Below are 26,254 nucleotides of genomic sequence, written 5' to 3' on the forward strand. Positions count from 1 at the left end.
GTCCAGTCTAATTAGCATATTATGCTTTTATTATTAGAGATTGGATTGGCTATTTGTTTTCTTTCATTAGAACATTAGTTCATGAAAGCTGGTTTATCCAGTGATGTATCCTGAGTGCCTAGAACAGTGTTTGGCATACAATATGCAATCAATGAATAGTTATTCAGTGAATGGTGAATGAGTAAACTGACTTCAAGTCACTGTTAACAAGTAAGCCAGCTTTTTACTAGTTGAACTGAAATGCATATTAGCTATGCAAAGAAAGTTCATTTATTTATTCATTTATTCTTCATGTATGTACTTATTTATTTACTAGAGGCCCAGTGCACAAAATTCGGGGCGGGTTTCTCAGCTCAGCCTGCACCCTCTCGCAGTCCAGGAGCCCTTGGGGGATGCCCAATTGCCACAGAGGCGGGAGAGCCTCCCATCACCACTGCTGTGCTCGCCAGCCATGAGCCCGGCTTCTGGCTGAGTGGTGCTCCCCCTCTGGGAGTGCACTGACCAACAGGGGGCAGCTCCTGCATTGAGTGTCTGCCCCCTAGTGGTCAGCACACATCATAGCGACCAGTAGTTCCACCGTTGGGTCAAACCAGCTCTCAGAAATCCCCCAAGGGGTCCTGGATAGTGAGAAGAGGGGTGCAGGAGGTTGGCCAGCCAGGGAGGGACTGCAGAGGGGCTCTAGGGCATGTCTGGCCCATCTCATTCACTCCCAATCGGCCAGATCCCAGCAGCAAGCTAACCTACCAGTCAGAGTGTCTGCTCCCTGGTGGTCAGTGCATGTCATAGTGAGCGGTTGAGTGGCCTTTGCATATCATTAGCATATTATGCTTTGATAGGTTGAACAGCCAACCGGAGGACTGGACACTTAGCATATTAGGCTTTTGTTATATAGAATTCATTCAAAAAACACCTATTTTCATTGACTATGTTCAAGTCACTGTGATGGGAGACACAAAGTCACATTATGGGAGACACAGAGATGGACAAGAAACGTTTTCCACCATTAGAGAAGTTATATATGTTTGTGTCCTGGAGAGATGCAAGACCAAATATAGCAATTGGATAAGGGTTCAATTAGAAAGATGATCTCATCCAGTCCATGTGGCTCAGTGGTTGATCATTGACCTATGAACCAGGAGGTCACGGTTCAGTTCCCTGTCAGGGCACATGCCAGGGTTATGGCCTCAATCACCAGTATGCGGGCATGCAGGAGGCAGCCGGTCAATGATTCTCTCTCATCATTGATGTTTCTATCTCTCTCCCTCTCCCTTTCTCTCTGAAATCAATAAAGAAATATTTAAAAAAAGAAAAAGAAAAAGAAAGATGATCCTCTTGGGTTTTCTTAATTCTGAGGTTCTATGATTTCATGTTTTATGTGTTGATTTCAGATAGTTCCTATGATACATACAACCTGAAGTTATGAAGATTTGAAATTAAACACTTTTCAAGGCAAGGCTTTATGAAGAAGGTATCTTTTACTAGTAAGTGGATTTCTATTTGGAAGCTAATTTGTTGAGCTGAACAGCCTCCAGGTCATTGGGTCAGATGCTGCTTTCTGCATTTTTTCTTCTTCAGTGTATAGCAAGTTTAATACTTGATTTCTAGGTAGTTTTTCTATATTAAAACAAGCAGTTATTTTAGGAAGAAACAGAAATAGCTCCTTCATCTATCAAGTGGCAATCTATGTGAGGAAAGGATGGTTTTAGAAGACCCACTGCCACATTCACAGGTGAAGAGGTCAGTGGAAATTTTTCTTGTGCTTGCCCCTTATCACGAAGCTTGAAAGACTGGAAAGGTATGACACATAAGGAAACTTATTTATAGATTTAAAGATACAGTTTGTAGGGACAGAAAAGGTGAATAAATATTTGTTGGAAAATTACTGCATCCTTAAAAAATGTTACTTATTAAATTCTAAAAACTTGAACTGTAAGACACAATTAAAAAAACAACAACACAAGCCCTGGACGGTATGGCTCAGTTACCAAAAGTGCACCAACAGTCTCTGGTTCTATTCCTGGTCAGGGAACATGCCCGGGTGTGGGCTCAATCCCCAGTGGGGAGTGTGCAGGGAGAAGCCATTAATGTTTCTCACATTGATGTCTCTCTCTCTCTCTCTCTCTCTCTCTCTCTCTCTTTACCAATAAAAAACTTTCTAACAATCCCACAAAAATTCTCAAAATAAATTAGAATATAGAAAATGTTTCATGAAATTAGTAACATATTAACCAGGTCTATGGCTAATATTAAAAACTGAACAATCTATTAAAATTGTACTCAGTCTATTTCTACACACAGTGGTCCAACAGGCAGCCCCAATCCCAGATGGCTTTGGCCCCAGTGGGTAGTCCAGCAGGACACATTGTCCTCTATGTACCTTACCTCTGCCAAGTCATCGTGGTTCTAACGCTAAAACATGGGCAGGGTGTGTACAATTCATAGTGAGGCTAAACTTGGGGAGGGTGACAGGTGACACTCCACAACTCATAGGAGATACCTCCAGGCAGAATGACTCCTTCCATTTGTGTAGACCTTTGTTTCTAAAGTGCTTTGTCATACATTATCTCATTGGTTCTTTTTCTCTCCATTTTACTGAAGAGATCACTGAGTCTTTAAGTGGGAATGCCATTTGCTTCAGGCGCCCTGATTTATCTGTGGAGGAACTGGCACATGCTTATTCTTCTGCACCAGGAAGCCTACCGCGTTAGACACTATGACTCTGAGGGAGAACCAAGAGACCTTTCTCTGCGCAGTGAAGTTCCCTTTGCCCAAAGATGGGGTAGAAAATAATGCCATCCCCATGCCCCAAGAGGCTCCTCAGTGCCAGCCCCAGACATTCATCCTGATCACTAGGTCCCAACAGTTCAATCAGCTGACAGCTGGAGGAGAGGGGCTCCACCCTATGCTTGTCAACTCCGTGAATGGATAAAGGCATCAAGAGAAGACAGCCCAGGGAGACCTTGGGCCACAGCCAGCACAAGATGTACATTGAAGGAGGGGAGGGGATTGGAGATGAGCTCTCTGCCTCAGCTACCTGGGTGCCACCTGCAGCTCTTCTGCTCTAAATCATGTCGGGCTGAGCTCCTGCGGGACAGCCTGGTCTATTTGTACCATTTATCTTTTGAAGCCGCTGCTCTGAAGGGCGCCCTCAAAGGACATTAGGGACATATGCCCGGAGGCTTTGCGGTGGAGTCAGAAATCCTGGCTTTCGGTTCCAATTCTCTACTTTTAGCTTCGCGGTCTTGGGCAGGGCACCAGGAAGTATCTGTACAATGGAGGTAAATGGTGCATCCCAACTACATTACTGCCTCTTAAAGAGGATAAAAGAGCATTTCAGAAAAGTCCTTGTAAATACGTAGATACTCTCAGATACTGCACAAGCGTATTTTTCCTGGGGCAGAAGGGCATAATGAGTTGTTCTCAACTACCTCCCTCCCCCAGCCACTAGCCGGAGGACGGCCAAAGCTCAGCCAGGTCACAGCTGAGAGCAGAATTCTTGGGGTTTCCAATGCTGGCTCAAAACCCAAGGGACACAGTAGGACCAATAGGTAGAAATTACAGGGAGACGGATTTAGCTTCACATTAATCACTGTGATAATAACAACCAATACATATCGGATGCCTGCTCTGTGTAAAGCCCTCTGCTAAGTTGTTTGCTTATATAAACTTATTTAATACTTCAAACAAGGCTCTGTTGATCATTCCATCACATTTATTGAGAACGTACAACTTATCAAACTCTGAAATAGGAACCAAACCACAGAGGGGACAAGGTATAGATTCTGTCCTCCAGGAGCTCATGGTATTGTGGGGAGACAAACACACAAATATAATATTATGTATGAAAAGGTATAGTGGAAACAGTTTTAAATCGGGGGGGATGGAGGAGCCAAGTTTGCTATCAGGCAAGGTCCAATGAGGGGCCTCTTTTGAAGGACACGTTTGTGACCAACATTTGACCTGCTCTAATGTGCATCTTCATAGAAAAAGTGCCCCTTGAATAATCAGTAGGAAAATAAATATTGCTCTGTATTGTGTGGGTTAAATTAGCTGCTCCAGGGGCCACATAATGACATAAATATGATCATGCAAAATGAGATATGATAACGTGTTTCATAAGCTTCAGTGATATTTTTGCAGCCCATGAAAAACAAGATAATGCCCATAAAAATAAGATATTATGGCAAAGTTGGTATTAATTACTAAGAGCCAAAGTGCACTGCTTGAGGCTGTAAAACTTTTAAGATTCCAGAAGAAAGCAGCTCAAGAAACAGGCTAACCACCATCACTTAATCGCCTGGCAGCTCCCCAGCCTATCTTGGTGAACAACAGAGTGGAGGCAGCGGAATAAGCCCTAATCAAACGCCCGTGGAGCCTTGCTAATTCAGCTGAGATGACGGGGTGGGTGAGGAGGGCTGAGAGCGGAAAAGCGCCCTCCTTGCCATTTCCCTTCTTCCTAATGATGGTTGGGCCAGCAGAGAGCCCCTGGCTATGCTCTCTGGGCCTTTTGAGAAGCAAGGGGCCCTCAGTTCCTCCAGATCTGCTTTCCAGGTGCTGTGGATACAGATGGACCACATGGGTCCTTGGTGGAGTCGGAAATTTTATCCTCTTCTCTGCCTCTGTCCTCCTTTTGGCTATAAACACACTCATGCAAGCACACACACACACACACACATGCACACACACACAAGCACATGTGTGCATAAGCACACACATGCACACACAAGCACCCACATTCAGCACATAGAGCTCCTTTCTTACATAAAGGTGAGGATCTCACTGCTTCTGTCTCCCACACTGAATGTGAGACCAATTTGGTGACAGCCTCTCATGGCCATAAACAAAATAGAAACATATGCACACGCGGCGATGAAACAGATCTGAAACGACACCCTGCCGCCTGTCGGGTGGCAGCTGAAATCAGACATCTTAATGTATGATATTATGGGAATTACCCACATTAAGATAAAATATCTGCATTTAAGTAACTGTCTTCGGCTCTGAATTAACTTAGAGACTGAACTCAGAAAACAAAGGCGAATGCGTAGGGGCTAAGGAGTGTATTCTACAGCCCTATGCCCACTGCCACTGTGGTGGCACGGTGCAGGAATGCCAATAGGGACACCTCCGCTCCACCCTGAGGACGCAAGCACTTAGCAGAGGCCCCAAATCTCCTAGCACCATGGTCGGCAAACTATGGCACTCAAGCCACATGCGGCTCTTTGGTCCCTTGAGTGTGGCTCTTCCACAAAATACCACGTGCGGGCGTGCACGTACAGTGCGATTGAAACTTCGTGGCCCATGCACAGAAGTGGGTATTTTGTGGAAGAGCTACACTCAAGGGGCCAAAGAGCTGCATGTGGCTGCAGTTTGGCCGAGCTGCAGTTTGCTGACCACTGTCCTAGCAGGTCCTTTAAAAATATTTGTAGAGTGAATGATGAGGTGCAGTAAGTCCTTTCTCAACCACCAAGTATGGTCTCCATTCTGTCTGCTTCTTCCTTCCTGTCCCTGTACATTTGACATCAGTCCAAAACTCTACTTCCCTCACCTGGTTGGAACCTATATTACAGCACCTTGGCATTAGCTGGTCCAAGAAGTTTCCTTCTCTGGTGGGCTTTGCAAGACTGGATTGTGTCCATTCCACTCCTCGGAGTTCCTTCTTAGCTGGGGCTAAAGATGAGATTGAAGAGGAAGACGGAGGCGGTGTGTCAGCTGGTGTGGGGGCAGCTAGGTCAAGGACTTCAGTCTCCTGACATCCAGCGTTGCTCCCTGGGCTTCAGGATGGACGGGGTTCCACCTCCAACCTTGCAGATCGCTGGGGAGAGGAAGGGCAAGTTAACACTGGGCTGGACGATCGCCCGTGCTTATGAGAAACAAGTGGAATTAGATGCATGAATCATAAAAATAATGTCCTCATAAACCAGAGACTTAAACGTGAAAGGTCAAACTTGAATGTTTTTAGATACACTGGTAAATAAAAGAGGCTACCTCCGTGACCATGAGGTATGGAAGATTTTTTAAAGCAAAACACAAAATACATTAATAATGAATTAAAGGACTGATAAATTTAGCTACATTAAAATTAAGAATGTATGTTCACCAAAACAATGGCATAAAGAAAGTGAAGAGACAAACCACAGATGGGAGGAATATATTTGCAACAAATAGATTCAGTAAAGGATTACATCCAAAATTCAAAGCCTTCAGAAAATTGTTAAGGAAAAGATGAACAATCTACCAGTTAAATGGGGGGTAGGAGGAGGAGATTCTATGAAAAGGCTTTCCGTAGTAAAGAGAACTGGGTGGACACCAGGCAGGCTGGGGCGTGGGAGGGACAGGGGCCGAGGCATGGACGAGTGGCTGGAGACTCTACTTCTAAGAGGCAGAGCAGCTGCAGGGATTTGCAACAACATCTGCCTTTGGAAACTCCTCCCAATGGTCTTGCATGAAAAGTATGGCTGTTGCTGGAAGGTCACCTAAGAAGCTGAAAAAGAACAGCTTGTAGACAACACCCAACATTACTAGCCAGGAAGCCCCCATTTAGAAACTTGCATCGCGGTCACCTTCTGTAACAAACCCGCAGCCCCCGGCCTTTGTGGAGACGGTATGAGAAGTCTGAAGCAGAAGGGGTTGGGTTTGCAGGATTTACCAGTTGCCTCTATTCATCACCCTTGCTTGAGCCCATGGCTCCTTCCGCGGTCCCCGAGGGAGGGCTTGCCCTATGAAGCCCTCTCCTGGGGTGACAGCAGCCAGCACCGTTAGGCAGATGCTGCTCTTCAAGGAGATCCTTCCAAGGCCGCGTCGCTTTGAAATGCTGCATCGTTTCTGCGGCCTCTTCAACAGAATCACTCGTTAGTCAGTGAAGAACAATCAATATCACAGTCCCACAATTACACACTGACTCTGTTTACCCAGTGGACCCTCTCTGATAATATTATTTATGATCCTAAATAACTCTATCGGTGTTCAATGGAGCTGGGGATGCCTCTGGGACCAGTGCACAGTCAAGTTATAAAGACATATAGCTCGTGCATCCATGGAAATGCTCAGATGCATTTCAGCGATGTCTGTCTCACAGTGTGCCTTCCCCAGTCAGCTCTACACCGTTCTAGCAGTGCCTGTGGGAGGGAACTCCTTTTTGGGGACAGGATTCTCTGTCATATAAAGGAGATGTGGCTGCCAAGGGAATGTTACTGTGGCTATTTCAGGGTTCTCCAGAGTGAAGGACACAGTGAGCAGCGCAGCGGATTCGAGACTGCAGCCGCAGTGGGGATGTAGCTAGGCTTTGCCTTTCAGAGAGCACAGAACAAACGTGTCCGGAAGAAATAAATGGGGCAGCAGAAATGGGGAGATGAGCAACGGTGTGTGTGTGTGTGTGTGTGTGTGTGTGTGTGTGTGTGTGTGTGTAGATTGGAGTTCATGGTAGGGATGAGGGGTTAGGTGAGAAACAGAGGATTTGTGAGGTCTGAAGGTCAAATATCCTGGGGTTCAAAAGGAAAGGTGAGACTATTCACTTAAAAACGCATTTGGCCCAGCCATCATGGCTCAGTGGTTGAGCATCGATCTATGAACCAGGAGGTCACGGTTCGATTCCCAGTCAGGGCACATGCCCGGGTTTCAGGCTCGATCCTCAGTGTGGGGCCTCCAGGAGGTAGCTGATCAATGATTCTCTGTCATCATCAATGTTTCTATCTCTCTCTCCCTCTCCTTTCCTCTCTGAAATCAATAAAAATATATTATAAAAACATTTATTATTTGGCTTGTTACAATGAACATGTATTATTTACATAATTAAATACATATATACAGGGTGTCCCAAAAATGTATACACACTTTAACAGCTGATAGCTCAATTTTGAAAATGAAATGTATTTAATAAACACTGCTTTTATAACTATTCAATATGTGTGTACACAGATTTTGGGGACACCCTATAGAAGACAAGTCTCCCTCTTTCACTTTCCTCTTGTTTTCTCCCTCTTTCTACCTCTTCCCTCCACCTCCATCTCTCCCTCTCCCTCTCTCTCTCACACACATATGCACACACACACACACACACACACACACACAAGCGTGTGCTACTTGATAAGTAGCATCAAGAGAGGTTGGTGCTGCTTCAGAGCGCTACAGAATGGCTGGAATAACATGAGAGTGGGTGCCTCTCAGTCACACCCTGAGCCCATCTGATAGAAAGGAGTGTGAAGGCAGAGGGTCAGGAGGCCAAAGAGTGGCATTACCATTTTTCCACTGTCATTTCCCACCAGGCATTGAAATCCCATTTTTCTGTGGCTACTAATTGACGGTCTCTCCTTAGGAGAGAGATGGGACAGGGGAAGGCTGCGATTATGAGGGAAGGGGGAGCACAGCCAGGATCCCCTGGCCGTCCACATGTGGTCTCCTCATCATGGCCTGCTAAGGAAGTGTCCAGAGCCAACACAAAGAGCCGGCCTCCCTGGGCTGACAGCCTTTCCAATGGCAGCTGAAACCTTGGACAGGCGCCTGCACCTGGCTTTCACTTTTGAAACCTGCTCTTTCCAAATACTCTTCATAACAGCCCTGAGAGCTTGGCAGGGAGAACATGGCCATCCCCACTGACCAGATGAGACAACTGAGTGTTCCAGGCACGCATCCCCGGGCCTAGTGCCAGGAACGCCAGACTCCTATCCAACCCTCTCTCTGCCGGTCCAATAACATTTCTACTTGTCTCACCTAAGTGACAATTGGCTGGAGACAGGGTCGCTGTGTGCAGGTCTAGACCAAAGGGTGATCTGTGGCAAAGTAGTCAACTGACCAGAAACACATTGCAGAGTTGGGGAGGCTGCCCTTCCATTTCATCCTCCTGCTCTCCTGTCCACTGAAGACTGATGGTCTTCGCTGCACACACATCCGTGGAGGACTTGTGAGCACTCTCCCTTCCTTCACTCTATCTTTATCTTTCTTCTTTCTCCTTATCCTCAGATATTTGCTGACTACCTGCCATGTTCCAGACACTCTGATAGGACAAGAGCTAGATGATGAAGACACCTGCCTGCAGAGGTGTGTACAGTCTACTGGCCAGAGATGAAATGCTAGTTAGACAGAGAAGAATCAGTAGGAGACACACATTAAGCTCCACAGAACAGGAACCAGTACGCTGAACAAGCTGGGTATGTGATATGAAATCACAGGCAACTTGCTTTGTTTCCCACTGCCATTACATTTACTTGAGGGGCATGATTCTTCCACCCTGGGTATACACTTGGACAGATCCATGACTTTGATGAAGACACTTTTCAGTAGTAAAAAGTCCAATGACATGTTAAATGACATTTAGACTCAACTCATTCTGAACCTGCACAATCCCATGTAATGCTCAAAGCTTCCAACTCCATTGAGAGTTGCAGCTACTTCTCCTCTGTGGCCAGGGCCTGCCACCGTGTGTCCCCTGCTTGCTGTTGTCCGCAAAAAGGTGAAGTGGTGGGCTTCTCTGCTGCTCTCCTCCCCCCACTCTCAGTCCTCTGTCTATGACCCCCTGGGATTGGGTAGGAGTGGGAGGAAAGAGGTGAGTGAAGCAGGCAAGTCTTCCTTGATGGTCCTGCATGGCCCAGCTGAGCATACAGACTTTGCCGTCTCTGGGGTTGGACCTGGTGTGGGAAGTTGGAGCAGGGAGTGGTTAACTCTGGCTGGGGAGACTCAGGGATGCAAAAATGGGGATGTGGGGACTTCCACGTGGAGAGAGAAGCAGGGTGTCACTGGACGAGGGCCACGATGAGCCCTGTGCATTGGAGGGCAGAGGTGTGGACCCCAGGTTGCCGGCGTGCATACGGGGATGCTGTGGAGGCTGAATGAAGGCCACCTCTGGCTGTCCTTCTCCCCTTGGGTACCAGGATCCTCTGCTATGGTCTGGGGCCAAACTGAGCTCTGGTGCTGGGGACATGACTTTGCCTGGGACAACTGTCCTAAGGACTGAACGTTGTCATATCTTCTAAATGTTATTGGTGTGGAGCCAGAGCTTTGATAATCTTTAATGTGCTTGTTAGTTCTTTGGGCCTTTAACAAAGAGGGTGCGCTAGAGACTCGGGGTTGAACTATCTCATCTCTGAGGAAGTGAGGAAGCACAGGCGCTCCAGGGAAAGGCCACGCAGAGTCCAGCTCCCCCGGAGCTCCCACTCTGCTCAGACACGGAGCATGCCTCTGGCCGAGCCTGAGCTGAGCAAGAAAAGGGGAGGACCCCCTTTTCTCTGCACCCGAATTTAATGTGCAATTTGGGTTTCAATTTACAGGGGCCTAATACTTTGACTTTGGACATTAATCTCTTTGGGATTCTAATCTCTACATTTGGTTTAGGATTTTGATGATGGAAATGGTGTCTGCCCAAATTTGGGGCATCTTACTTGGGCATTTATTTTTTAAGAATCTTTATGCATTTTGTGTTAGTGCTTTATGCATTTTATTATTGAAGTATCTTCACGCTGCTGTTAAATCTCATTGCAGAACCTCTGAGGAATTTACTGGGCTGTGGTGCTGGACCTGAATCTGGATTGGAAAGAGAGTAAGCTCTGAATGTTCAGCCTTGGGTGTGGCATAGACTCAGAGCTGGTTTCATGAATGGGCTGTTCTGATCCACTTCAGGGCTTCCTGGGAACAGAATGAACACTGTCTGAAATGGCCAAGGAACGTGCCGGAAGGAGCGAGGCCAGTGCTGGCGAGCGGCTGCAGGGAGCTGGCTGGCCCACATACCTGGCTGACCAGAGGCTTAAAGTTCAGTCCAACTGGTTAGGAAAACCAACAGCTGGAGTCCTTAGTCCCGCTTCTCTAGGTTCCAGTGGAGGGACTTCCTACATTCACACTCCTGGCTCCACGCTGCCCCGTCCTCACCCAGCAAGAATGGGCCACCTGCCCTCTTCCTCCCTCTCACAGCCCTTTGGGATATGTTTGCCTTTAGGCGGCACATCGTCCCTGCTGTCAGCCATGTGGCAAGATCAGTGGGACAGGCTCTGACCCCACCAGGAGAACCTAACGTTTTGGGGGTTCAGATTAGTTTAGGGGTATGATGGCAAGTCATTTCTGCCAGTCCAAGCCACGCCTTCTCATTTAACATTATCAGTAATGAAGATGACGTCGGATCTCCTTTTCTCTGGCTCTTGAAGTGGTTCTGGACTCAGCGGGAGAAAGAGGTGTTACATGTTTACCCCCTCAAACCCTCTCAGTAACCCTTTGGACCAATAACCAAGTGATTTCTCAGCTGTGAACGAACCGATTTCTTTTGGAATGAATCACACGCCATCAATTTTCCACTTCAAACACACACACTTCAGCAGAAGTCCCTTTGCAGCAAATGAAAGAAGGAATTTCCCAAGGGAAGGGCAGGTTGACACTCAGCCCAGGGCGGAGGGTGTGACGTGGGGGTATTCCTGTGTCCCAGCTGTGAAGTCACAGGAGGCTTTCTGATGCCACTGTCCTTACAGCCGATGAGTCCGTTTGCAAAATGCTGACAATTCGGCAGAGCTGCGATGGGCTGGGTGGCATCCCACTGTCCGCAAGTTCTGAGAGGCTGTTAGTGTCTGACTCACAATGGAGGCAGAGGGTGTGGGTTTTTCTGCGGCTGGTGGGGTAGCTTCCTGAGAGGCTTCCACTCAGGGCCCCACACGAGAGCTCTTCCCCATCCTCTCTCTCTTTCTCCTCCAGTTCCCCCACTTGTGTCTGAAGCAGCCACGTGGAGGCAGTGACTGTGACAGTGTGGGGAGAGCTGCCCTGTGGGTGTCTAGTCACGGAAGCAGGCTGGCTGGAGAAAGCTGGGCAGCGGGCCTGGCTCCCCTCATGGCACAGCAAGCCAAGGTCAGAGAGGGCCGGAGGGGCCGTCACATCCGCCTACGCGTTGTCCATGGTGTTGGAGAGAGATGACACAGAAGGCCTCTTACTGGACACGGCTCAACTCCCAGAGCCCTCAGAAGGGGAATATCTCTGGCTCTCCTACAGCCTGTTGTTCTGTGGTCTCAGCACATGGGAGGGGAGCTGAGGGGACACAGAGCCAACACCTGGAGAGACTGCAGGGGCCATCAGCACGTGGCTGACAGTCACCCCCACGCCCACTCAGCTCCTCCCAGGGGCTCCCACTGCACCAGCAGGCAGTAGCCTTCTCCTAGAGGCTGTTCCTTTCATCCTAGCTCTCCCTGGTCTCTCACATCTGGTTGACGTGGGCCCTAGGAACAGAGAGGCCACAGGGAACCAAGGCAGAGACTTCCTGCTGAGCTGAGAAAGAACATGTGCGAGTTGTATGGTGTGTCCGTGGGCCTGTGGCTCTGTGTGTCGCTGAGGGTACGAAGGGCGGGGATGGCTCTGCTGCCTCTCCTGGCCCTTCACCCCTGTTCTGAACGACCTGGCTTTTTGGCAGCTGGTCCTGTCTCAACTCTGGATGAAACCCGGCTCCTGCAATGGTGGGAATCCAAAGCCAGGCCCCTGGCCATGAGCTGTGTGGGGAGCTTCCTGCTCACGGGCGGCCATGGTTCAACGCCCAGCTCAGCACTTACCAGTCCCCGGCATCTGAGAAGGTCCCTTAAACTCTGCAAGCCTTCTCCTCCTGCGGCACTGAAATCATAATGGTAATAGTAACGATAGCAATAAAACAGAGATAATAGAATCAAGTCTGCAAAAATGTGGCAGGACCAACTTGATAGTGAATGGAAAGCACTTCAGACTGTAGGTGCCATTCCTGGGGGGGAGGGGGGAGTTCATGTGGCCATGTGGCAGCTGGGAGTCTTGGAGAGCAGCAGGGAGGAGGGGACTCAGGATGGTCACGTGGGACACCTGACCCTCACGGTGTCTGCCCTCCTCTGGAGCCGCGGCCTGACCAGCACCCCGCAGGGATCAGGAGGACTCGGGATTACTCTGAGAAGTTAGCGCAGAGGATTTGGGCAAACAGTCAATGGCCATGGTCTCCCCACCTCAGAGCGGTGGGACTTTGCAGTGGACATTTTGAGCCTCATACCCCACTTGTCTCAATGTCCTTATCTGAGCGATGGGTGGCGGTACTGCCCTGTCCAGCTCATGGGACCAGAGTGACTGGACCAGTGTGAAGTGCCCCTGGGTGATGGGCTTTGAGGCAAGATCCTGCACGCCTGCGTGAGTGGGGCCGCAGGCCGACAGGGCCTGGGCTTCTCCCCAGCTTGCTCCCCTCTCACTGTGGCCAGGCCTGGCTTCCCTGGGGCCAGTGGGAGCAGTTTCCCCTGATGAGAAACAAGTCCTGCTCCTGAAGGAGAACCAGCTGCTGGGAGCCCAACCCGCCTTGGCCTTCCTCCCCTGCAGATGCCTGGGAGTGGGCCAGCCACTCTCCCTTGGCCGGTCTGTTAAGGGCCCCTGTCTCTCCTCCAGGGTGAAAACTGGGAAGCAGAGCTCTTTCAGCTCGGATGCTGCTGGAGTGCCAGGCCCCAGAGAGCCGCTCCTGCCCCCTGCCCTCCCTGCCCTTTCCCATGGGGGACAGAGCAGGCATCTGCCTCAGGCTCTTGGGGAGGGGCTCACATGCCCTTCTGGAGGCTTCCACGGAGAGACAGCAGCAGGGGCTGAGAAGGAGGAGCCGGAGAAGCAGAAGAAGGAAGAAGAAGGAGGCAAAGCCAGGAGATTACCAGGGATCAAGAAGAGGCTGTGTAAGTACATGGCGACTTACATGGAGCTGGGCTTGGGCGCCGTGAGGCCTGGGGGCGGCTTGGCAACTGGTGCTCATAAACTGCGTATTCTAGAAGCTAAAGCAAGATGGTCCGTCTTCCAGGCCCTGGGATCACAGGAGGAGGGAGGCCAGCTCACAGAGGTCAGTGCTAACCCTTCTGCGTGCCTTGTCGGCCTGGGGGCAATAGACATTTATGGGAAGCACTTCTTCTGGGGCAGATGTTGGAGAGGAGGTGGGGCTGAGTGTGCAAGTATGCACACCTGCCCAAAAGGTATGCAGGCGCCTGCAGCCCTGGCCAGCTTCCAGCCCGAGCCACCTCATCTGAAGTGGCAGTGCCCCTTCTGTCAGCTGCTCTGCCTGCTCCCCAGTTAGTTTGGGGTGGGGCAGTGGTTCCGACAGCTGCCCCATTCCCTGCTGGGCTGCATCCATGATGGACGCGTGGCCAGGAGCTGGCAGTTCACCCGGACTTCCGCCCTCTGGCTCTCAAGTGACCTGCAGCAAACGCAGGATGGGCAGAGCAGCTCCCATTACAGATGCGAAACCAGGGCTCCGGGCTCCCCACGGCTGCCTTTGAAGTCAGATCCAGTAGTTTCCTCTGTCCACCTCCAATGCCACTGGGGAAGGTTTCCTCTATGTATTGTCTGTCTCCTCCTGCCTCTCTCCTCTCTCAACCCTTAAGGGTGAGAAATGCCCAGGGCAAGCCAAAGGAAGGGTCTGGCTTCCCCCAGCTATGGCTTTTGTGGCTGGACTTATATAGTCAGGGTCAAGGTGGGTCACCAATCCAGAGCTTAGCTCTTGGGTGGGACCTTGTGCCAAGGCCTAAGGGCCTGTAAATTCTGAATTTCTGTGCTTTGAAAAATGCTAGGGTTGGCAGAAGCTTCAATGTAGAGGAGGGAGAAGGTGCTGTCATCAGGAACTCAAGGAGGCTTTTGGCTTTAGAATCTGCTGTTCAAATCCTAGTTATATGACAGAGGCCGATCATTAGACTCCTGCACCTCAATTTTCTCATCTATGAAATGGGAATAATAATAGCTAATATGTATAGAATGCCAATAATATGACAGACTCTGTTTTAAGTATTTAGCATGTATTAATTTAATCCTTACAACAATTTTGTGAGTCAGGAATTGTTATCTCCATTTGACAGATGAGGAAACTGAGGCTCAGGATAGTAAGTAACTTGCCCACCATCACACAATGAATATGCAAATGGAGCCCCAGCAGCCTGGCTGCAGTATTTGCACTTAACCCCTGCAATACTTCTCAGCAGGGCTGGAGAGCCACTTGAACCTACGAAATAGTTCAACAGTAGGTGGTGGCTTTAAAACACGCCTGCAAACTCTGACACTCCTTCATCAGAAGGCAGAATCTAGGTCTCCTCTGCTTGAAGGTCCCGGGAGACCTGTGGCTGTCTTAAAGGAGCAGAAGGGAGCCAATACAATGCTGTGTTTCCAGGCGATTAGAGAGACCTTTCAGCTCCTCTGGTTTCTCTTGGGACCCTTGGTCTGGGACCTTCATGCCATGTCAGAACCCTGGCCCCCCTGAAGCTGCCACGGGAGAGACCACAAAGAAGGACAAGCTACTCAAGGTGTCTTCCCAGCCAGGCTCTAGACGTGTGGAGTGGAGAGGCTTCCCGCCAACCCCAGGCCCAGCCACCTCTGACTGCAGCTGCGGGGGGTCCCAGTGAGAACTGCAGGCCGAGCCCAGGCGACCCCCAGATTTGTGAGCAGATAAATGGTCATTATCATTTAAGCTATTGTGTTGAGTGGCTGGTTATGCCGCAGCAGATGGCCAGAGCACAGTGCCTGCCTCACAATTGTCACTAAGAAATAATATATGTGTCAAGTCCCTGGCAGTGAATGCTACCCCCTACCCCTTGCCATCAGCACTCTCTGGGTCTCCTCACCAAGTCTCTTAACTTGTCTTAAAGCAGAGGTCTCGCCCAGCCGGCCGGCACGGCTCAGTGGTTGAGCGTGATCTATGAACCAGGAGGTCGTGGTCTGATTCCCAGTCAGGGCACATGCCCAGGTTGTAGGCTCAATCCCCAGTGTGGAGCGTGCAGGAGGCAGCCGATCAATGATTCTTTCTCATCACTGATGTTTCTCTCTCTCTCCCTTCCTCTCTGAAATCAATAAGAAATTAAACACACACACACATAACCAGAAGCTTTTCAGCGCAAGCTGAAGAGCCACCTCAGTAAACCACAAAAACCAGTGCAGTGGGCCTCAGCTTTCTCCTGCAGGGCCCAGACCTCCAGGCCCTCTAGGAACACAAGCTGCAGTGGTGCTAGGAGGGGAGACCCTACATGCACAGGCAGAGAATGGCTGGCCTCCAGTGTCAGTTTAGAAAGCTCCATGGAGCTTGTGCTGGGCATCGTCCCTGCATTGGCAGCTCCCCACTGGGATCACACGATGCCCAGTTTTCCTTAGGAGTAGGTTTCGTGAGGGTAAATGCTTTACTTTATTTTGTTATTCTATTCATTTCATGAATTTCATCACTTCCTCCATAAGAAATCACAATGCATATCCTATCTAATAAAAGACAAAAAGGGTAATTAACCGTACCTCCACTACACTTCCCATTGGCAAATCAGGGCGATATGCAAATTAACTGCCAACCAAGATGGTGGCCGGCAGCCATGCAGCTGAAGTGAGCAGGAGGCTTGCTTGCTCCAGTGATGGAGGAAACCAAGGTTCCCTGCCTTCCACGTCCCGGCTCCAAGCTCTGAAAACAACAGCTCCAAAAGCAACAAAGTTTCAATTATAGAAGCCAAACAAACCCCGGATACCTGCTTTCAGCCAGCCACAGCCTCAGAGCTGAGAGCGAGCAGGACGGCAACAAAGTTTCAATTATAGAAGGTAAATAAATCCCAGAATAAAAAAAAAAGAAAGAAAAAAAGGAGAGGCTGGGAGCTTCAGTTGACAGCCACCCTGAAAATGGCCCTCAGCCCCTCATCCAGGCTGGCCAGGCACCCCAGTGGGGACCCCCACCCTGAAGGGGGTGTGACTAGCTACAAATATCCATCAGCCCCTCACCCAGGCTGGCCAGGCACCCAAGCGGGACCCCCACCCTGATCTGGGACACCCTTCAGGGCAAACCAGCCGACCCCCACCCGTGCACCAGGCCTCTATCCTATATAGTAAAAGGGTAATAAGCAAACTGACCCTAACAGTAGAAAGACTGAGAATGACTGGTCACTATGACACACACTGACCACCAGGAGGCAGACACTCAATGCAGGAGATCCCTCCTGGTGGTCAGTGCGCTCCCACATGGGGGAGCTCTGCTCAGCCACAAGCCAGGCTGATGGCTGCCAGTACAGTGGTGGTGGTGGGAGCCTCTCCTGCCTCTTCAGCAGTGCTAAGGATGTCCGACTGCAGCTTAGGCCTGCTCCTCGCTGGCAAGTGGACATCCACCAAGGGCTGCCGGGCTGCCAGAGGGATGTCTGATTGCCAGCTTAGGCCCAAATCCCCCCTGGGAGCAGGCCTAAGCCAGCAGGTGGTCATCCCTCAAGGGGTCCCAGACTGCGAGAGGGCACAGGCCGGGATGAGGGACCACCCCCCCCCCCAAGTGCACAAATTTTTGTGCACCGGGCCTCTAATTAGAGTATAATAAGAGAACCATGGGCCTATCCGAGGGCAGAGAAGGGGAAATGAAGTAATGAAAGGGATGAAAGAGAAGAAAGAAGGAAGAAAGGAAATACACAAGGAGGAAGAAAAGAAGACAAAAGAAGGGAGAGAGAAGGGCGAAAGCTGAAAGGGTGATGGGAGAAAGGAGAGAGGAAGGGCTTCAGATGAAAGGCAAAATGTAATGTAGGAAGGATCCGTCCTCATGGCCCTCTGTCCTCAGCAGGTCCCGGAGCAGGAGGCTGGCAGCTTCATTCCCAGATCCGTCCTCCTTGCTTTGCGCCAGTGCTGGCCTTGGACACACAGCACTTGCCTGCAGCCCAAGCCTGAGCTCCTTAAATAGCTCTGAACAGCACTGAGTGGTGGATAAACATTTGTTTCACAGCTCACAAAGCAGAGCTGCTGGCTACCGGCAGCTTTGATGTAATGAGTTCCATTCTGGACCCCAGGGAGCGTTTAGATGGGCTCTTCTTTCCCCGGGCTGCCAGTCAAGCTGGTGCCAGGAGGGGGTGGGGGAGGAAGCAGCACTAATCTCTTCTTCACCACCCTGTCCAGATCGGGAACCCCCAGTAGCCAGACTACCCCATTCTCAAAGGGATGGGATTGGACACCTTGGATGGGGGTGCCAAAAACCATGGCTGGTTGACCTCCTTTCTCTGCACCATCAGGAAATTATCAGAATACAGACCTGTGCAGCCCTGAGCATTGCAGGCGGTGTCTGCAGCCCTCTCCCCACGGCTGGCCCCATCCAACTCTGCAGGCCTGGAGCTGGATTCTGCACAGAGGAGGCTGGGGTGGGACAGCCTGGCATTGCCACTCTTGGTTGGCAGCTGCCTTCCTTGACCACTGCTCTCTACCACCCAGAACGTGCCTAGCAACTTCCTGCTCATCTTGGTACTCAGAGTGCCCTGCAGTCTGACCAAGGTTCCTGCACAGAGGGGAAGGGCAGAGGGTGGGGAATGGGCCGGTTGGTTCTCTTCTTCCTTCGAAACTCCCCACTTCAGGACAATGTGACCCTCTGCCAGAAGGAGCTGAGGACCAGTTGATATGATGACTACATGGTAATTACTTTGTTGGCCTTTCAGCACTTCCTCTGTGGATATTAATGGCCACTGAGGCTCCGCTGTTTGCCAGGGCCCTGGAGCCTGCCAGGCAGAGGACCAGGGCGGGTCATTATCCCGGCCCCTGGCTCAATCCCCACTGCCTTAGACTTTCAGAAAGGAAGGAACTAGCAAAGACAGTGGGTGGAAAATGCGAAGGGGAGAAAACAAATCCAAGAGGAAGTGATTCAGCTTTGCAGACAGATCAGTTGTTGAATTGGCTTCTTGTGCTGTTATGATTGGCATCTCCTAGGGGTTATCTAGTTCCTCCCCCAGACTCCAGGCGAGAGCCACCCTGGAAGTTTCTATCCTTTTTATTGAAGGTACGAGGACTGAAGAAATTGCTAAATGAGGTCATAGGCAGACCTGCATTTCCCACTGAAGCAAGGTAGGTGGCAAGAACAGGACAAACCAGGTGTAAACAGCAGAAGCTCAGACAAAAGGTGGCCTCCCCTGGATCCTACCCTTCTCCATTGCAGCTGCCTGGTGACTGGAAGAGCGTGAGCCCTGGAAGCAGACGCAGAGCGAGCAGCTGGCCCCAGGCCCTGGGCTGCAGGAGACGATGAAAAGGGAGCCACCTTTGAATAAGGCGACTCCACTGCTTTATAACTGCGATTGTGAATGAGTTACATACCTTTTCTGAGCCCCAGTGCCTTCATGGGAAAACAATGTCCCCAGAACAGGACCGCACATGATGAGTAATGGCTCTTGCCCAGCGGTGTGCGAGCGGCTTGCGCCAGCTCACGAGCTGACGGTGCACATCCCTTCCTAACTCGGGGTGCACTGATGTCACATTCGAAGTCCGGAACTGGCCACGGTGGGAGAACGTTCATCGTAGAAATTGGCAGATGCTACAAACTGGGCCTTGAGGTTTGTCCCCAGGAGAGCTGGTCACCGGCAGACCACCATGTCTGCTCCATTTCGGCGGCCTGGAGTGGGGTCTGAGAGCGTGTTCTCGGGCTCTGCAAGCCGCAAGCCAGCCCTTCAGATGATCTATCTGCCTCTCATCCGCCACAAGAAACTGCTCACCTCCGGCAGGGATTGTCAAAATCTCCTGGAGGCCCCATTAGAAGCTGCGCTCCTTAATCTATTCAGCACCACGAGGCAATTGTCGAGCAAGTTGATTGTAGTCCAAATCCAGGTATCAATTCAAAATGTTTTTGCCTCAGACAACTGCGTCCGATCAATCAGTAATGTAATCCTCTGCTGGTAGAACACGAAACCCAGCCCCACCTTGCCTCTGAGGCAAGCGTCATTAGTCTTGGGATGCACCATCAATTGATGCACAGAGCAAACAGCGGAGCTGCGCCTGGGGAGTGGGAACCCATGAAATAGCAGTTACTTTATGGTGAATGACAAATCATTGCTCGCTCGTTCCCTATCAAGTGGAACACCATCCATCACATGGTGGACTCCTTGGGTTCCAAGATGGATAGAACGCCTTGAACAGACGTTCCGGCTGGGGCTGCTGGCAGGGCAGCGCAGTGCTTTTGTTTTTCCTGGGAGGGGAGATGAGACCATTCCGCTTTGGGTATCGTCCTGTCCTTCATTCTAGTTTATAAGGTGAGTGAGGCAAAGAACTTCATCAGTTTTCATGTCCTTGAGGATGGGGATCTTCATCTTTTTCATGTTGCACAAAATTTGTCTGAATGGCAAGAGAAAGGCCATGCTTCTGAGCAGGAGGAAAGGACTGGGCACCTCCTTTTTTGGTTTTAGGGTCTCATTTAGGTCCTGTCTGCCCCCATGCAGTGACCCCTCATCCGTTAGCCTGCCATGGTGCCTATAATCCCAGCCCTTTGGATCACACCTTTATATTAAGGTGTTATGTCTGGAAGAGTTATATTGCTGTGAACATCCCTATAACACAGGGTAGGTAAATATTGCTGGAAGGTGAGGAGTGTGAAAGGAGAGGTGAGGTTGTGAAATAAATATTATAGCAGCTGACCTTGCTTGGGGGGTATGAAGCTGGCATATGAAAGAGTGCGATATTTGAGTGAAAGGTAGGAGTTCCTGAAGGTAATATCCACTTCCTTTCCAATTTTTTCCAGAGCCATCCCTGGCCCTAGTTGGTTTTTAAGCAAGAATGTGGAGAGCAATAAATGTCAAAGCCTGCCTCCATCCTAATGGGAACATAAAGCAGGGAGGGGAGTGAGCTGGTGCGATGCACCGCAGCTCATGAATAATCCCGCAGGCCTGTCTCTGGCCCTCTGCCATCCACTGGGCAGGGCACCAGGGGCAGGGGACGCTTTCTGGCTGCTGATTTAATTATGTGTGGCTAGTTTGTGATGGAAGCTTGCTCCGCGCAAAGCCAGAATTACAGGTGCATTGGCCATGTCATTGATGAGTGAGACAGGCCTCTGGTTTGACCAAATTAACCAGTCATTTGGGAAACTTGACGACTTTTGGATAGCAATTGAGTGTGCTATGGTGCAGTAAGACGCTGGTGATTTCGTTAAAACCCATCAATACAGTGACAGATATACTGGTTACTTCAATCCACCTGACAGTTCAGTGTAAGTACAACTTTTATGATACCACGTACCTGGCATTATGTAGTCAACGAAATGTTGGATTGGCTAATTTTTTTCATTTCACCTGGTTCTTATGGGCATAATGCTGACACAGCTTAGGGGTAGTGTGGCAACAGTTGGCATGTTTCCTTCATGTACTTTTTGCCTTTGCCATCTGGACTAGGGAAAGCAGCCCTTCCCTCTGCCAGCTGCCCCATTGACATCTATGCCACCTTTCCCCAGACATCAGGGCATTGTCTCGGGTAGGAGGCGGCTGCCTGCAGGTGGCGCTCAGTGGCAAGGGCAGGTGCGACAATGAGCAGCAGTAACGTTCTTTTCGTGGGGGTGGGGCCTATTGGAGGGGTGAGTCAGCTGGCACATGCCAGGCCTTTCTTGGCTTGTGACCTTGGTTCTTCTGTGCGGCTTGTTTCTCAGTGTGAGGTGAGATGTGCTCTTCCTCCTCTCCCCCTTTTCCTGACTTTTCTCTCTTCAGTTACTGTGCTGGGCACTGTGCTTAAAGCCAGGGAAGAGTCAGAGATGAGGCAGCTATTACCCCTACCCTGAAGCACCTGGACACACTCTGCACAAAAAGAAAGGCAAGCTCACAAGTAACTACACTGTAAAATCCAAGGGAACATATAAAGCAGAAGAGAGTGAGTGTTTGGGAGTTCAGGAGAGGGGGAGTCAGTGTTCCTTTGGGCTTCATGGAGGAGGTAACAGGGACTTCGCGGGATGGATGAAATTAGGACTGGCCAGTGCACAGGACAGTGGGGGAATCTGGCAAGTGATAGGTGGGGGAAAGAGAAGAACAAATGTAGAGGCCACGGTAGGGTAGCTCAGTAAGATTGTCATCCCAATACACCAAGGTTTCGAGTTCGACCTCTGGTTAGGACACATATAAGAAGCAACTAATGAATGCATGAATAACTGGGACAACAAATCATGTTTGTTTCCCTCTCTCTCTCTCTCTCTCTCTCTAAAATAAAAAAAAAAGAAATTAAAGAAAAGAACCTAGATATAAATGAAGAATAGAGCAGCATGGTTGAAGTAGTCATCCTTCCGGACAGAAAATACAGGTAGAAGAGTAACAAAAATAACACTTTGCCCCAATTAAATAGGGTCAGAGCAAAAGTGCATTGGATGCCAGGTCTAGGACTGGGCACATCTGGCTATTCATTGGGAGTCACTGAAGATTTGTTAGTGGTTAATGATATTGAAACTGATCTGTAGGAAGAATAATCTGCCATTAGTTGTTAAGGTAGTTTGGATGTGGGAACATAGGCAGTAGAGATAAGAGTCAATAGACTATGAGACAGTCTGAGAGACGACAATTAAGAGCTTGTACTAGGGCCATTGTGGTAAGAAAGAAACGAGGAAACAATATTGAAAAGCAAGTCTGGTTAGGATCAATAGGACATGGTTCTAATAATTGCACATGCACAAGGAGTTGGAAATTACTCTGCAGTTTTGGGTTTTGATATTTGGTTGAGCTGACTTGGGAGAAATGTGCTGATGGTAGCCATCTCCCCTTGATCCGCCTCGGAGTGCAGCACAGCTGTGGCGGTGAGTTCCACTGGCCTACACTCACCTTGCAGGGTGCCTGCAGCTCACCTCAAGGGCTCCCTCTGCCTCTTTCCATTTTGTGCACCAGGGCCTTCTCCAAAACCTAGGAGCCTGATTGGCATGCCCACAGGAGTAGCCTAAGTGTGTGGGGGAGAGAATGCCCTAGGCAACTCTCAATTAATGGGCAACGGGATCGATGCTGTACCTTCAGGCCTCCAGGAGAACAATTTGGAAAATATTCTGACCAGTGAGCAGGAGGTCCCAGTGGAGTGGAATCAGCATTGCCTACAGCACTGGCCCTGAGGATTCTCCCTCACACACACTTTTACATCCCTTTCTCCCTCTCCCTGCTCCCTCACTCTCGCCTGCTGGGATCGCCTCCCACCCATTCCTTGCACCAAGCTTTGCCTTTGGGATAATCTGAGACAGACATATCACGTGTAAGGTGGGTGGTGGACATTCAGGTGGAGCTCTTTCTAAGACACATGTAAATGAGCCTAGAATGACAGAGAGAGGCTGGAGTCTGAGATGCAGATGTAGGAACCATACGCATGGACAGGGTGATTGAAATGAGGGACGTGAGAGAAATGGTGCAGGGAGAGAATGTGGGAGGGAAAAGGGACAGGCACTGACCTCGGGGAGCTCTCCATCTGGTATATGGAAAGAGAACAAGCAACCAGCTCAGTGCACAGGGACTAGGAAGGACGGGTGCAGGGTGATGGCTGTAGCAACCCTGAAAGGATCCTCAACGTGGCCATCAGATGAACGCTGCAGAGGCCCAAGGAGAATATGGCATATTGGGAATTCTTGAAGAGCTGGAGAGAGCAGTTTTGGTGATGACAGTAAAAGCCATTTGCAAGGAATAAGGATATAAGGAATCGGAGGCCCAGAGCACAGACTGGAGGTGCCCTCCCCTGGCACCTGGACAGCCTTAAAACAATGCCCACATCTCACAATAGACCTCCTGCATGAGGGTCCCCAGGGGCGGGGCCTCTGTCTAATTACGTTGAGGGGAAGGAGGAGCACTGGCAGTTTACTAACTGGGGGAATAGGAAGGAGAAGAATATTTTAGGAGTAGGCGACATGCAGAGGAGATGAACCCCAGGCAGAGGGAGTTAAGCCCGTGGAATGGAAGATATTAAAGATGTAGGAGAAAGGGAATAATATATGGAGAAGGGCTCAGAGGAGGAGGTGGAGGGATCAAGAACACAAGTGGGGTCAAGAGAGTTTAGTTTTAATAGAGAGGATTCATTCACTCAACCACTCAGCACACAGAGATGAGCTCCCTTCTCTTTCATAGGCTTTTCTGCCAGGGAACTTGGTGTCAAGAGAAGGGCAAAGCATGGCCACTCCCTCCAGGAGGTAGGAAGTGGGAAGAAGCAATCCCCACAGAGGCTTGCTGGGCTCTAGGATAGAAACATGGAGTAAAGGAAGAGCATTCCTGTTTTGAATGGCACCTCTGGCCCATACCTGTGGTGGGGGTTGAGAAGGTAACTTCCCAGGGCCTCAGTTTTATCTTTGACCACCACCCACCCTGAGCTGCTACAACAATCGAATGAGAGAGAATATTGTGCTCTGGTGCTGAGCACAGAAATGAGTGCATGGTAGGCCTCCCTAAAAACTTGGTCTTCTTTCTTCTTTGGGAAAAATACAGTGGCACTGCAGAAGAAAATATGTTTTCCTCTCCCAAGAGTAAAGCTTCCCAGAGCAGCTCTTAGTCACATGAACTTAGAGCTGGTGGAGGGAAAGGGGAGAAGGTGTATGAATAGTCAGCAATGATTTGAGTCAAGAGCAGGGAAGTTGAGAAACATCAGTCTGTTCTGATTTTCCAGTAAACAGAAAGCAATGTTGTAGCCTGAGGGTCAGTGCTGTGGACTGAATGGAGTTATGTCCCCACTCCCCCATTCAGGTTAAAGCCTGAGCCCCAGCACTTCAGAATGTGAATGCTGGGAGACAGGGCCGTTAAAGAGGTGATTAAGATAAAATTAGAGGTCACAGGGGTGGGCCCTAATCCAATGTGACTGGTGTCCCTACAAGAAGAGGAGATTAGGACGCAGACACACCCTAGAAGAAGACGGCTATCTATGAGCCAAGGAGAGAGGCCTCAGCCAGCCTCGCCAACACCTTGATCTGAGATCATTAGCTTTCAGAATGGCAAGGAAGTACATTTCCGTGTGTAAGCCACCCAGTCTGTGGTCTTTGCTACAGCAGTCCTAGCAAATTAATATATCACAGGTGAGGGGGTACCAACAGATTTGAGAGGATGAGGAAATGAGAATGTTTCGGAAGAACCATGATGGGAAAGTTAAAACCATTTGAGTAGGATCCTAAAGAGAAGGAGGCCAGCTAACTAAAGACAAATCCATGTCTCTTTGTTTTTCCATAACAGTTTGCAGGGCAGCAACATTTGGTATAAAACTGGGCTGCCTTTGCATTTTGGCACCAGAGGACTAATGGGTCAGGAGCGTGGGGACATCCAGAGTGACCATGAGCAGGTGAAATGAGCAGCCTGGGCGTAGGCTGAGGGAGGCAAATGAGGGCAGCGAGGATACATGGGCTGGGAGAAGAGGGAGGATTCTGGAATGGGAGAAGAACTGAGTGAGCAAAAGGGAGAGAGCAGGAGATAGGGAAATGACAGTGCGTGGAGGCATGCTCATAGTTTAAAAACAGTGGACAGAATTTTGTTATGTCTTGTGAGGACTGGGTTGGACCAAGCAGTGGCTGCGTACCACATGGAGGGTTAGGGTTAGGGTAAGGTGTTCTCTAGCGCTAGTGGTCCGTGTTTTGTAGCAGTGTTTTCCTAAAGAATGCAGTGTCTCCACCTGCAGAGCCTCCTGGTCTGCCATCAGGGCCTATCTCCTTTGGGAGGATGAGCAGACGAGGCCTAGGGCCCTTCATGTTTTAAGTAAAATGATTGTGCTCCAGTGGGGCTGGACCCCAGGTCTCGCTCTTGACTTAGGGCCCCTACAGCCTGCCTCCATTAGCAAGTGCATGGCGAGGAGGGCTCTGCGTCCTCCTGTCACAGGAATGCGCTGAGGCCATCTTCCCAGTGCCTCTGCAGGACGAGGCCCGTGGGTTGGCAGAACTTCCTCGAAGTGTAGGCAGGTGAGGGTAAGAGCCACATGCTAGGGTTTCTTCTTAGACTCTCCCATTTTATAGTCCTGCAAGTAAGGTCACAAAATCATCCTGAGGTGCTTGGAGGGATGGAAGGAAACAGGAAGGAATCCCTCCGGATACCATTAGTCCTATCTGTAGGTGAGTCCCTAAACCATTCTCAAAGATATTGATAGATTCCAGTTACTCTTGCAAGAGCCAATCATGCCCTACGCCTACAGAGAGCCCAGCACATAGTAGGCATTCATTAACTGTTTGCGCTTAGCAGGTCTGCCTGCCCGGAGTTCTCACATCCCTATATCCTGCTACACCCGTGCTCCTCATAGTGCATCAGCATCGGCTCCCACAGTCCCCAGCAGCAGTTCTCAATCTCGAGTCAAACACACTGGCTTGTCTCACCCGTTGTGAGGTACACTGCAAGTGAGTTGTTACCAATAATAAGGCGTCGTGTCTGGAAGGTTCTATTTACAAGACAGAGAGGATTTGAAAGAGAGCTCATGTCACTTGCATTTCAGTTTGCTTTCTTAGTGGGAGGTCAATGGGCAGAGTCCCAGTGGGCTTACAGGGCATTGGGTATAGTCCATGTTAAGGCAATTGGGTGTGTTTTGAACGTGTAACTTTCAGCCAAGTGTCCTGATCTGGGGGGAAATGGGTATGAGACTTGCTTTTAGAACAGCAGTTCTCAACCTGTGGGAGACC

The sequence above is a fragment of the Myotis yumanensis genome, unplaced genomic scaffold, assembly GCF_028538775.1.
Source record: "Myotis yumanensis isolate MYYU_CA2020_CCGP unplaced genomic scaffold, mMyoYum1.0.hap1 SCAF_10, whole genome shotgun sequence".
Classification (NCBI taxonomy): Eukaryota; Metazoa; Chordata; class Mammalia; order Chiroptera; family Vespertilionidae; genus Myotis; species Myotis yumanensis.